Raw genomic sequence first — 14,571 nt, forward strand, 5'->3', positions numbered from 1 at the left:
CATTCCGAGTCTGGATTGAAGCTGCTGGTGAGCACCGGCAAATAATGCTGACACCAAGTGCAACTCTACCGACTGCACACCTAACTATATGACGGACAGCTACAGGATCGCCAGTACAGGAGACCTATGACGGAGTATCGGGTGAGTACAGTGAAACTGCAAATGGCTCATTAAATCAGATGCCGAAAAAGCTTCAATGCCATCTTCGACACGCTTAAAGGCACAAAGCATAGGCACTATCTCAAATCCCCTGCGGTCTTGTGCATGCAATAAAGACAATGGCACTCTTTCGATTAAATGGGAGGAGGCACGGTGCTTTTTGCGACACCAGAACCTGGTGGTCACAGACTTCGACCATGTGGGGACTGAGGGAGCACAGGCACTGCCTCCTTCCCCGCCTCCGGAGAAGAGGGAAGTGGCAAAAATCAGGCAGGTGCCTCTGAGGCCCAGACCCCAGACAGAAGGGGACAGCAAAATGATCATCCGCAGGGACAAATGTCACCATAAGTGCATGGACACTGATTGCCAACCAAAATGTAAGAAGGGTGCAGACCCAGTATCAGAGACTCTGCACTTACCTCATAGGCACCCTTCATTTCGGTGCCCTGTCCAGCCAGAAACAGTAGGCGAGCCCGATTTGAAATGATACCATGCATATGGGGGGGTGGGGAGGGGGGAGAGATTTATGTTTATGTACACTCACATATATTGTCTCCTTTGGCCAAAGGTGACCCCCGCCCATGACAGACTATGAATAGGACCATCACTATGACTAATTACAATTATACCATGCCCCTCCAAGTGGGAGCGATGAAATGCATGGGGAAGGAGGCTGGCCCGCACTGCCAACTCTAGGACTGGGCTTCATTGCCATGTATTAGGACAGAAATGGCCTATCCCAATGTTTTTCTTGGTTTGGTTTCAGTTAGTACTTTAGTTAAGGGGTTAGTTATTGTTGACGATCAATGCATGCTCAAAATACACACACGCACAAGTATGAATATTGCAAGCAGCACATATCCGACCCAGCGGGAAGGGCCCCCGCACTAACCTCAGATGGTTGCACTTAGATTGATAACATCAAAACGTCCATGGCCTGGAACACCCCATTAAGAGAAGACATGTGCTGAATCGCATGATTTTGTATTTCTACAAGAAACCCATTTAAACAAATCGGAATAAAAGAAACTTGAACTTGGATGGGTGGGGGTGGCAGTACATTCCACATAACACGCAAAGAGGGGTGTCTCAATACAGATCCACAAGCAGGTATCATCAAAATCCAAAACACCATCACAGACAAGGAAGGCAGGTATGTCCTCCTACAGGGACGCAATCATCTACGCCCCATCCCCTTATTAAACATGTACACCCTCACAACGGACACCCCCATGTTCTTTACCCATACCGTCACAGTCTGTGCACACCTTATAGGGAATCTATTAATTGTGGGATTTGATTTTAACGTGGCCATTAATCGCATCCTCGATCGGCAGAGCGCCAACACAAACAACCCAGGATGCTTGAAAAAACAAATCTACAGGCGCTAATGGTAGATCTGGGCTTCAGAGGTTCATGAAGACATGAACACAGCAATAATAGGGACTACACCTTTTATTCCCGCAGTCATTGTAGCTACTCTTGAATCGGCTATTGGTACTCCTCAGCTAATGCTCTATATGACAGAAGACTGCACTATACTTTATCGGACCATACACCGGTATGGCTCCGTATAACTCTTCCTGAGACAATACGCAAAATCCAGACATGGCGCTTCAACATGAGGGCGCTTGGTTCCCAGATATTTGGGAACAAAGAGGGGACATTCTGGCTGACTAACCTAAACCCTGACTACAAAGCATACACCTGCCGGGATGCCTTTAAAGCCTACACAAGAGGCCAATGTATCTCGAGGTGGTCACACAAACTTTAAGTCTGGGGAGAAAATGAAGCACAGTTGCACAAAGATCTCGCCATTGTCGAAAAATGACATAATCACACAAGCAATCAGCAGACCCTGTCCCAAATACATACACTTAAGGCAGAAATCAAACAACTGTCATCTGCATGTGTCCAAAAATCCTATATAAACTGGACTCAAGCATACTATCTTGAAGGTGACAGACCATTGCATCTGATGGCTCTGGCGCTGAAACGGCGACAAGCTCACAAACTATCACTGCAGTACACGACACCCACAGAACCCTCCTAAAGGGAGATAAATGTATCAATGTTCGATTCATGGCATACTATAAAGGTACTATACACAGCTTCAGTACCGACCCCAGGTCGGAAAATGCATCACATTTTAGGGTCCATCGTCCTACCTAAAATCTATGGCACCCAGCGGGACTGTCTTAACGTCCCCATCACTGCAGCAGAGATTGACCACGCAATTCAATCACTCCCTTCGGGTAAGGCCTCTGGGCGGACGGTATTCCGACAAATTTCTACAAAGTCATGGCGAATATACTGGTGCCCAAACTGGAAACCATACTTGCGGAATCGACACATCGAGGACAGTTAACACAGACGATGCTAGCTGCAAACAGTGATATTTCATTAAAAAAAAAAAAGAGCGATCCCGACTAGTTCAGCTCCTATCGTCCAAGATCACTAATTCTGATGCCAAGATTCTGGCAAAATGTTAAGTGCAAAGGATGGAGGGGATTTTACCATACCTGATCAGACAGGCTTCATCCACAAAAGGCACTCAGGGGTACTACACATTCTTGCTGATGACCCGGATCCGGTCAACGCTGTCCTAGCAGTTTATGCGGAAAAAGCGTTTGAAAAAGTCCAATGGGAATATATGTTCCTAGTCTTGGCGGAACGCTGTTTTTTTGTCCTTGTTTATTAACCTAATTCATCTATTGTATGCCGGGCTTGTGGCATCAGTGGTTACAAATGGTATAGCATCAACCCTGTTCGCTCTTCAATGGGATACACATCAAGGATGCCCACTTTCACCCTTTGGCCATAGGCTGCTGGCTGTCAAACTGCGTACTGACACGGATTGGGCGGGCAGTAGGTGTGGCGCAGAAGAGCATTGTTGTCCTTATATGCCGACGACTTGTAAATCTGTAGATGCCGAGCTTCCCTTCCAAGGGTCCGGCATCTCCGGCAGGAATTTGGCCCCATGGCAGGATATAAGATCAACTGGGGAAAATCGGAGATGCTTCCATTACAACTTGACATCCCATAGGACCCAGGGGGAGTTATTCCCTTCCAACTACACCTGCACCAAATTGAATATTTAAGGGTCAACATCAGTGTCTCTACCCATGTGTTACACCATACACTGGTCACCTTACGCACACGAATACCCGTGCAGTCACTAAGCCCTCCATCTCATGTCCTGTTCTGCCTTCCTCTTCTGACCTCATGTCCTCACTCCCTCAAGCACAACGGCAGCGGCGCACACAAGGGCATTTAACGCGCTATGGTCATATTCACCCATTGCAACGTTGGCAGCTGCCCTGGCGTCTTGGAGACAGTCGACGGAGATGCCGTTTTTTTTCCTTTGCTCCGTCACGCCCTCAGGAAGATCCGGCACCGGCGTTTTGGAAACTTGGGTCATGTGACAAAGAAACGTGCTACATCATCGGTCACGTGATGGGTCATGTGACACTCCTAGGCCCCTTTAAAACCAGAGAGGGAACGCTGATTCAGTGCTTGACAGCTGACCCAATCAGGCACTGTTCGGCGTCTTCCTGTCTCCGCATCTTGAACCTGGACTACGGACTGTTCTTTTTGGATTCCTCTGTCAAGCCCTTGGATATTGTTTTGCTCTGCTGTTTCAGGACCTTTGAACTGTGCTATTGGACTCCTTTGGATTACCCCCCTGGTTATGATGAACTTGGCTGGCTTTTGACCTTGGAACTCTTAACTGATTGTTTTTGGATTTTCCTCTTCTGTTACCTTTTGGAGTACCCTCTCCATACAGGTTTTGCAGTGCCTATTTCCATACAGGTTTTGCAGTGCCTATTTCTACAACAATCTACGCCTCACCGCTGCCGCTTGCTACACTCTGCAGCCACATGGAACACTTCCATTTTCATCTTTGTTCTTCCTGTCCCCAGACCCTTGGTAAGCCCCTTGATATTTGTTACCTCGCTATTCAGTATATTGTTTGCCATTGTACTGACCCATTGCTTGCCTTACAGCGGTCGAGGGGTCACCGGTGTTCCTGGTTCCTGGCGTTCTTTGGCACTCAAAAAACCTGTGGCCTAAAGGATTGCTCAGGAAGTTATCTGTATCTTTCTGAGCAGAACTTGTGGACAGAGGCCCCATAATCTTCACGACCATCAAGTCATAACACCATGAGCTTCGGGACCTAAATTACTCAAACTTTTAACCAAATTCGTCTAGACAGGTCGAGATGCGAAAACGTGTTCCTTTCCTTGACGGACAGAATAAATACCCTCAAATTGAATTGGATGACAAAAACAAATCCTCGCTATGATGTTACCATCCATCCCTGCCCTAAACTGTTTAAAGATCTGGATCTCGCCATGTACAGGTTTATCTGGAGGGGGGGAAAAAAAGCATGCCTGCAATCAGCAATCCTTCAAGCGGCTAACCCGGACAGGGAACTGGCATTACCCTTGTGGAGGGGCTACTATCAGGCAGCACAGATCTGCTGGGCGAAACGGTGGCTGGATCCCAGCGACACAGCTAGCTGGAGGGCCATAGAGCAGGCCATAACGGCCCCCTTGATCCAGGCAGAAGTTATGGCTATTCCCCGACTAATATATACCATCAAAAACCAAATTGCATCATGTAATAGGACCGAGAATCACACAGTGGCACAGATTGTGGGCCCAACAGGGATTTATCACCAAAATGGCGCCTACATGGATCAGTGTGCAAGCGCTATTGTCGATCAGGCTCAACTACAAGCTTCCTCCTTGACAGGACACGCTATGGTCACAGATTGGGGTGATGGATATATGCAAAGGAAATGAAATACTACTCTAACAAGCTGCGCAAGACAAACTAGGCCTTACGGTGGGCAATTGGCTCCAATATAGGGCGTTGAATGCCGTGATAATAAAACAAACCATAGATGCCACTCGGCAAGTGACCTCAGCCCCATGCGACTTCGAGATGGAACAAAATCTAGACACATTCACACGTTCTATGCCATGGGTATCCCGAACAATGTAGGCAGGAACCACCCTTAGGCGACCGCATATTCCAGTGACCTTGGCATCCCAATAGACACTAGAGATATATATGACTACTTTGCGGCCATACCCGAGACCTCCCTGAACATTAAAAATGGGGAAAATACAATTTAAGATTATTCAACAAATGTATTGTACCCTGGCTACGCTATTCAGGATGGGCCGAACGCAAACCTCAGCATGTTGGCGAGGCTACACAGAGATGGTCACTATGGGGCATGTCCTTTGGTCCTGCCCGCAACTGATGACCTATTGGCACATGATTCACCACACATTTGTATAGCGCACAAACAGCCCAGGGGCATCGTGGCGCGGGTACTTGTAGGAAGCTTAGTTACAATGGGGTCAGAATTCACGCATTTTACAATTATTATACATATTATGCATTAAAGGTCATTAGTACAGTAGACTAGTTGCAGTAACAGAACATTTGCAGATTCTCAGAGATGAGGCAAATAGTCACATCAGCCAGTTGGAGTTGATCAAACGAACAGGGTGGTTTGCTGGACCATACATCTGACAGGCCAGAAATTGCCACTGCCCGGAGACACGCGCCATTTACTACAGGGTCGCTTCTCCATTATACATACACCGTGGACTTGAGCCCCATGGTACATCCAACGGGCTCCCATTGTCTTCACATGTACCACCATTGCAACACAATCTATGCTTGTACATTTTTTCTTGCTGTAACATGAATTAAGCATGCACCGGGTTGGGGAGGGCAAGTTGGCCCTGTTGTTAGAAGGGCTCATACATGATTTGGGTGGGGCATAATTGTACGTTGTATTTTGATCTGCTCATTCACTGGGTGTAAGCCCTACCGCATTCATGTTGGTTGCTATATGGAAAATAATAAAAAGACAAAAGAATTCCATCATTAAGAATTTCCGTTCCAAGGCTCATAGAAAATACAGCCTACAGAGGAATACAACAACATAAGCACATTAAAATGTAACTCAAAACTACAAAAAAAGCACAATAAAACTAATATATATGACAGAAGAATATATACACACACACACACCAATACCACAATTAGGAATCATTAACTCAACAACATTAAACAAAATACACATTGATTTACATACACAATTTCACAATTAAATATGTATACAAAAAAATAGGACAAGACATACAAAAAACTGGGCAGATTAAATGCATCAGTATCTTCGACCAGTCTCGACAGCATGCCTAATCAGTGATGACCAGGTTTTCCTCAGGAAAACAACACTACATACACTTGATAGTTGACAATAAAAAAAAAAGAATTCTGATATTAGAAATGGATTAAGACTTTATTCTGTAGCAGTCGATGAAAATTTGATAAGCCATTGTTCATTCCTTGCAAGTGAATATCAATCTAAATCTGGAGTACCAGGTCAAAACCAAATGTCTTAAACGTTTCAAAAATCTCTCGCCCAATTACATGAGGGCTGGAACACAGCACTTATGAGGGAGAGGGAAGAGAACTCCAGCCTCGAGGAGAATTTTCTTGAAATCCTCTACATACCCTTATTCTAGCTCTCTAGACCTGGATTTAGTGGGCACTGTGTTTGATGGCTTGTCTGGTTTCATTTGCATATATGTTAGTTAAGTAAATCATTGTGTTTAGCAATGTAAATCCATGTGAATTTAGTTCATTATCACCCAGACGGGCGCCACAGCCAATCAGTTTACTTGGATTGAGGGCTGAATCCCATGATCCAAGCAAGCTGGCAGCTCAGAGTGCCCCCCTGCCCCCACCTCCATCTCCATCTCCTCTAACTTAACAGATTCCTCTGGCGGGGGCGCCACCACGGCTCCCTAATGCAGGCCCGCCATGCTTTCCATTTCCATTGTGGCCATCTTAGGCACGTATTTCTTTCAATGAACAGGACAATGCAACGCTGGACCTGTTCATTCAAATAGATTGCCATCCGCAACCTGGAAAAACAAAGGGTGCCAATAGCAAGAATATCCTCGCTGGCAGGCTGGATCGGGTGGAACCGGAAACCTGGGCTGTTACTGCCTAATCCAGGCCACCGACTTGCGTATTATTATAAAGCTTTTATACTGCACCAAACCACCACCATAGTGGAATTAGAGTACTACCTAGGTTGGTCTTAAAGTTGGCATACTGTGCACCCTTCCCCGATAGCCAGATCTGTAGAGAAAAATGGAGCAGGGAAAGGTGTTTAGGTGGCACATACAATGGGATTGCAGGATACAGCAGGGGAAAGAATGTTATGTAGTAGCTTGGGTGCATGTCCCCCAAATGAGGTGGCGCATAAATGAAGATTGCAGAGAAAATATTGAGTAGATCTCTGTGAGGCAGGTTCGAAAAGCAATTATCAATAAAGAAAAGTTATATTGGCTCAAGAGAGCCATTGAAGTGTAGTTCCTTTTTTTTTTATACACTTTAACTTTTAAATTTTTCTGCAGGGCAAACTCCAGAATAATAATTAAAGGTCCTGCTAAGCCTAGAGGGCAAGTGTGGCCCAGTCAAGAAAAGAATGTTTAAAAAAGGTAAATGTAGGTGGATGGCAAGCAGGCAGCGATAGTTGACAGATTCGCATACATTGACACCCAGGCACCCTTTAAGTCTGACATGTCCTCGCGTTAGGACTGAAGTGGTAAGGCATGTCAAGCCTTTTTTGGTCCCAAATCAACCACGCCTCCCTTGTAAGGGCAATTCTTATGCCGTGCATGGACTACTGTAATGCTCTCCTGGTTGGTGCAAATAGCAATAGCCTAAGGAAACGCCAAATATTACAGAACAACACTGAGTGTTTGTGATATACCCAGAAGAGAACACGTCACATAGGCCAGAAAGTGACTAAACCAGATGAGAGGGTCAGTCAGAATCCACTTCAAGACACTACGAGTGGTCCATAAATGTGTGTTTGGTAATGCTCCCGCATTCCTGAAGGACAATTTGAAACGGTACTCCTCTGAGCGTCAGCTCAGCTTAGGATCGTGTAGCTTGCTGTCTGTGCCCAGAGCCAAAAGAGCAAGAGGCCTTTGTATTGTTCTGACCTCCCTATAATGGTACTCACTTCCAGTAAATTTACGCTTGGAAACAAACTACCAAAAGTTTAGGAAACAATTGAAAACCTCCCTGTTTGAATAATCTCTGAGACAGATTAGGGTCGAATCTCATTAGCACCAATTTTGTTAATGCACATAACACCGTTATATGCCAAATAACTAATGAACTGCGTGGCAAGCACGATGCTGGTGGTGGGGAAAAAAAATGTGTTCATCGCCGAATGGCAAATCTATTGCGCTGACACATTTAACTTCATTGAAGTATGAGCCCAATATACTCAACCTGAAGCCCAACTACGAATTAAAAATCAAAAACAAATCAAAGCTTTGGGATCGAGCCTAGAATGTAGATGGAATTCATGATAAAAGAAATCATAGGGAATTCTCATTCCAGAGTGTCACATTTTTTACCCCGCACAGCTATTTGATCAATCACTACTCTCTCTATTGCTTAAAGCTTTTTATTTTGCTCTTGCGGCTAAATTTGCTCCCAACAAAAAAGGTGACGGGATCTTGAGAAAATCTCCACTGTCAGCACGTCATTGTCGTTTATGTAGGGCCCACGTGGAGACTAGCCGCCATTTATTCTCGGCATGCCCAGCGTTGAGGGCTAACTACACGAAAAGATATTCGAGTTTTGTCTAAAAGATGGAGGCCTGGTCTGGTGATCAGTTCTGGTCGACTATTGTAGGTGAGAATCTATAGTAATTCCTGCCACAGGATACGCAGTGTGGAAGGAGTTCTTAAAAATAAAATCGATCGCATTTGAAAAATAAAAAGTACATTGAACAGTCATGCAAATAACTGTAAATACAAGTGGATTGCTTTATATATTTTATAATGACGACATTTTGTAACACCGTTTTTATCATTCTAAATGTAATTGTTTTATATCTGTGGTTTTTGTGATTTATTTGCCAAAAAAATTGTTAAAGGCAAAATATAAAAAATAAAAAATACATTAAATAGAATAACCTCTGTACTGTGCGCCCCCGGCTTCTACCTTTCTTCTCCTCTGGTTGTCCTGTCTTTTTTTCTTGTGTCCTGTGCGCCTGTGTAGCATCCTGGTGTCTGCAGGCTTTCGGCGCTTAAATAAATACAATTAAAAAAAGTAAGCTGTGTTCATGTAAGCTAGGGTGGGTATCCGTGAGCCCACGAACCAATAGACCTTCTAGCGACTAGCTTGACAAACTCATTAAAGTAGTAATGCTAATTATTAAGAGACCAAGCGATCGTAACAAACCAGCCCTCAAGGCTCTACACCAGCTGCCAGTGGCATAACCAGTGTAGTTCAGAGGATTGCAGAGTTTCTTAGAAAACGTGGCACTACCATGGACAAAGAAAGGGGACAAAAACAGACTAAAAAAATTCTATGATCCACATAAAAGCATCAATCGGTGCCAACAAGATACTAAGAAAAAAGGTCAAGTGGCCACACTGCATTTATTTGCGCCCTGCACTTTCAGCTTAGAGCTATTGGAGATTATGTAACTGGCAGATTATAGGAAATTGAGAGCTAAAGATAAAATACGCCTCCATGCATTGATGTACTTACTGCCCCATCCGGCACCCCAGGCGCAGTGACTGTATTTTGAAACCACCTATGTGGACGTATGAAGTACAACTCAATTCTTACCCAATACAATAGTACATTTGGCCTCACGCCCATAGCACTTGAGACTGCCCAGTTACTTGGGTCAGAAGCAACAAAACTTCTAGCAAAGGCTGGACCAACGATGCCGAGAGAGAGACTATCCTCTATCATAACAGAGTACCATCATTCAAAGAATGCAGACTACTTCTGTGCATTTCCTCTAAAAAACATATTGCACTTCACATCTGGATAACTGCATCTCCACCCACCCGCCCCGCCACACTAGTCACGTGCCCTGAGCATATTGGGAGCACATGTGCGAGGCATTGACCGGCTAGCATACACAATTAAAAGAATATGGTTTAAGATACAAACCAACAATGTCATTTTAGCACTGCATGACCAAATACGACTGGTTTTAACTGGCTCACTTGGACACAGTGAACACAAGCAATGACTAGAGAGGTTACACCCAAGTGCGTCACACACTCTTTCCCAGGAGTCACTCCCACAGAGCTAGTCCTTATGAGTGAGAAAGGGATGCTGGACAGTGCTGATTGGGGCCATGTGGTGCACAAAGACAACCATACCTGCAAACACTACAGCGACGGAGGGGTAGAAAAACGGCCGAAACACGTCATCCTCCACAAACGACCAATGGAGGACGAGTCGAGAATGAAGTCCTACATACAGTGCTTGAAATTCAAAGGGCATCAGCACACCAAGGGCACCATCCACAAAAGCCAAACGTGAAGCAGCGCGCATACATTCGAGCAAAACGAAAAACCCTGGACATTCTGAAACCTTTATCACAGCACAGGAAATGCAGGATTCGTCAGAATAATCAGTTACTTGTAGACGAGAGCAGATCCCCATCATCTGTGTATTTTATAGTCACGTACCTTACAATATTACCACCAGTCAGGCTGGGAGCGCCGGGGGCCTTCTTCAATTAATTTCGTTAATGCTAGCATGCTGCTCTCGAGTCCCGACACACAATTCTGCATTGCTGGGGGGACATGTTGGACTGCGGCAAAGTGATGCTGCAGCTACTCCTAAGAAAACCACCACGATACACCACCACCGCTTGGTGTTCTGGAGAAGTTCTTCAGCAGCGAACAGTCGCGAGAAAACAAAGGCGTAGGAACTCATTAGGAAACTGCACAACATGCCGCAAACACATCCTCTCAGCTACTTACCTTTGTTCAAGGAATCTACCCAGGGAATGGCATGCGAGTGAATGATTTCTGCAGCACCACTGGCGATTTTCCCCATACTCTCTGCCTGCATCTCCACAGGGGCTTACGGATGTTGATAATGACCTACGTGACTCAACAAACCACATGACTCAACAAACCACTTCCTGAATTCAGGCCGCAAAAGGCCTTCCGTACAGTAAACAAAGTAAACTGAGCAACATCAAAAACAGAAAAAGGGGCCGCCAAGACACTCGGAGCTTACGATGCCACATATCGGACCCAAGAGAGGTGGCCTACTACTGGTGGACCCACAGTTGAACCAGTGAGAAGTGGGCTACCACGCTGAAGATGCACACCTAAACCGGAGAGAGTGGTTGGCCTACCAAGGAGGGGGATACACAAACGAAACCGGAAAAAGCAGGCATTTCAAAGCAGAACCATTAGAGAGGCAGCCTTCTATGCAAGGCATCCACAGTTGAAACCGAGATGCAGTCTAGCAGACTGGGGGTGAGACGTTCAAAGCTGAACCTGAAAGACACTGTACCATGCAGCTGGCCACTAGCAATCTGCATGCGTTATTTTCCACAGCTTCATTATTCTGCAGCCCGTGCTTAATGGTGTGCACAGCCAGCAGGAAGAGGCATCCCTACAGATGAGGGGAGTATCAGCCACTTTTATGCCCTAAAAAAAGGCAAATACTCCCAAAAAATAAAAATAGGGAGTAAAAATACTCTCAACTAAAAAAATAGCAAAGAGACACGTAGAACATTGTCCCCCTGCTTTCACCCACACAGCTCCATGGATACGTTTGGACCAGTAGTGCATGTAGTACCACAGGAAGAAAGGTTTAAGTTAAACTCCAATTTTTGTTCACCAGCGTGGGTCTGGCATGGATTAACATGCTCATGAATATTCCCAGTTGTCAGGCTGGGAATCCTCGGTAAAAGAAAACAGTTTCACTTTCACTTAAAAACTGAATTTCTCCTCGAAACCAATCACTGTCCTCTGGGACATACTGCCGGTATCCAATGATAGTCCTCTCCCTAAGCCCTGCCTCTGGTTGGCAAGCACGTAAAGTGGAAGTATGACCAAGAAGAACCGCAGAGGGGCAGGTGGGAGGGATTGCATGTGAATCCATGCCAGACTCGCGCTGGTAAACAATAGTCACAGGTAAGTAACTTCTTCCTTCTCCAGCATGGCGTCTGGCATGGATTCACATGCTCATGAATAACAAATATATAGCAGTACAACATTACACAACCACAGGAGGTGGCAAGGCTCAACAGAAGCAAATTACTCTTACCTCCGAAACAGACCAAGTTCAAGCAAGCAGGTTGCGTAGCACTGCTTGGCTGTCTCTGGACTCATCCCTGGAATCCCTGTCGCAGTAGAACGTTGTGAAGGTGTGCATGGCCCTTCATGTAGCAGCCCTGAAGATGTCCAGCAGGGGCACACCAGACAGGAACGCCATCATTGCAGGGATCGCTCTGGTGGAGTGGGCTAACCGATGACGGTTCGTGACACAGCCAGAGAGCCTCCTTGAGATGGAAGCCTTGGACAAGGCCCTCCCATGGTTCACAGAACCAAAGTTCACAAACAGTTGAGAAGTCATCCGAAAACTGTGTGTGTTATGTAGAACTTCAAGGCACAAGCAACGTCCAGCGAGTGCAAGACCCTTTCCGCCGGCAATGAAAGAGGGGTGCGTAAGCAGTACCACCCTTGATTCGTGGAAAGTCATGGATGGCTGCTTGTAGGATAGGGCCTGGATCTCACCTACATATCTGGCAAAGTTAATGGCCACAAGCAAAGCAGTCTTCCACAAGAGTAACATGAGCGGGGCCTGATGCATCGATACAAAGGCCCCTCCCACCCCCCATGAGCCTCGTCAGAACCACGTTTAGTTCGGAAAGATCGGAAAAGCCCTTTGAGAAACTCCTTGACGAGTTGGTGGGACCAAAACAAAGATCTTCCTGGGGCTCTGGTGTAGCGAGAGATAGCTGCCAGATGCACCTTAATGGAGACATTCGCCAGAGCAGCCTTTGCCGGGGATATCAAGTATGGAAGGGTCAGTGGGGCTGTGACCCTCAAAGGTGTTAATCTTCTGTGACTGGCACCATATAGAAAAACGCTTCCACTTATGGCCATAGCACATCAAGGTCGACGACGGCTTGGCCTTGGTGAGGACTTCCCTGCAGTCCGTTGGCAACTCAACCTCGCTGCAGGAGCCAAGCCCTCCGGTTCAACGATCCTGGGTCGTGATGAAGGATTGCGCCTTCCTCTCTGGTAAAAAGATCCAGAGCCACCGGCAACTTGACTGGAGGAGACACTGACAGGCTGAGAAGGTCCCGATACCAAATCTGCCTCGGCCACGCCGGGGTGTTGAGCATCATCTTGAACTGACACTGTCGGAGTGTGTTGATGACCTGTAACAGGAGAGGGACCAGAGGAAACTGGTACAGAAACCACCATTCCCACGGGAAGGAGAACACATCCACTGCTCCTCGGCTGGTGGAATCTGCTGGCAAACTTCTGGCATTTGGAGTTTGCCGCTGTCGGAAACAGACAAATCTGGGGTTTGCACCACTTGACAAACAGAAGGTCCACCTGATTCTGACAAAGTTCCCACTCGTGGCAGCGGCACAGTTACCTTATGAGGGAGTCTGCAATTGTATTCTTGACTCCTGCTAGGTGAAAAGGGACGAGGAACATACATCCCTGTCCAATGGAACAGTGCCACACGGCCTGCACCTCCTTGGAGAGCACAGAGGAACAAGTGCCCCCTTGCTTCCTGGTGTAGAACATGGTGGTGGTGTTGTCTGTGAAGATCCTCACCACCTTACTTTCAGAGATGGTAGGAAGGACTTGAGGGCCCAGAACACTGTCTATATGTCCACGATGTTGATTTGCAGATCTTTCTCCTCTGGCAGCAACAGGCATCTAGCGTGCAGAAGTCTGGTGTGCGCTACCCAACCTTCCAGGGAGGTGTCCGTGGTGATCGTCTCCTGGTATGGGGGGTTTGAATTCTCATGCCCGTGGTGATGTTGGAGCGGACACCCACCACCCGATCACCCATTGGAATTCCTCGTTGAGGGATATTGTCCATGAAGCTTCCGAACAACTGTATCCAACGGGTGTCCAGGAATTCCTTTAGAGTCTGCATCTGCAACCTGCAGAGACAGACAAGGGAAATGCAGGACAACATCATGCCCCGTAAAAACTGGATGACCCGCACTGTGGCCATCTTCGTCAAGCCGTGGTACCCTTCTGTGAATGGCTGCTAGCCTGTCCTTCGAGGGCGATGCCAGGCAAGACGCCGTATTGAGTCTGGCGCCTAGGAACGTGTTCTGCGATGGCGTAAAGCAGGACTTCAGATAGTTGACGGACAATCCCAGATTCATCAATGGTCAGACGGTCCTCTGTGTTAGTCGGTAAACTCCTGTGAGTGAGTGCGTATCAGCCAGTCGTCCAGGTACCGGTATAAGTGTATGCCCTATAGACGTAGCTGCGCTGCCACTTGTGCCAGGCATTTCGTGAACACTCTTGGGGCTGACTTCAAGCC

At 46.5% G+C, this 14,571-nt stretch overlaps 1 protein-coding gene across 8 annotated transcripts in view; it reads right to left on the reverse strand.

Annotated features, from left to right (window-relative positions):
• Positions 1–14,571, reverse strand: part of LOC138526302 (LIM and senescent cell antigen-like-containing domain protein 1) — a 548,584-nt gene that overhangs the window by 347,879 nt on the left and 186,134 nt on the right. Inside the window, exon 1 of one of the 8 annotated variants that reach the window (XR_011283546.1) lies at positions 11,013–11,129. The exons of 5 other annotated variants lie outside the window; for them this stretch is intronic. The gene's annotated coding sequence lies outside the window, so the exon portion shown is untranslated. Of the gene's footprint in view, positions 1–10,715; positions 10,917–11,012; positions 11,130–14,571 lie in introns of those variants that run through there. 2 more of the 8 variants (XR_011283544.1, XR_011283547.1) reach the window with 2 other exon arrangements.

Source organism: Ambystoma mexicanum, chromosome 7p, assembly GCF_040938575.1.
Source record: "Ambystoma mexicanum isolate Mex_15411 chromosome 7p, UKY_AmexF1_1, whole genome shotgun sequence".
NCBI classification, from domain to species: Eukaryota; Metazoa; Chordata; class Amphibia; order Caudata; family Ambystomatidae; genus Ambystoma; species Ambystoma mexicanum.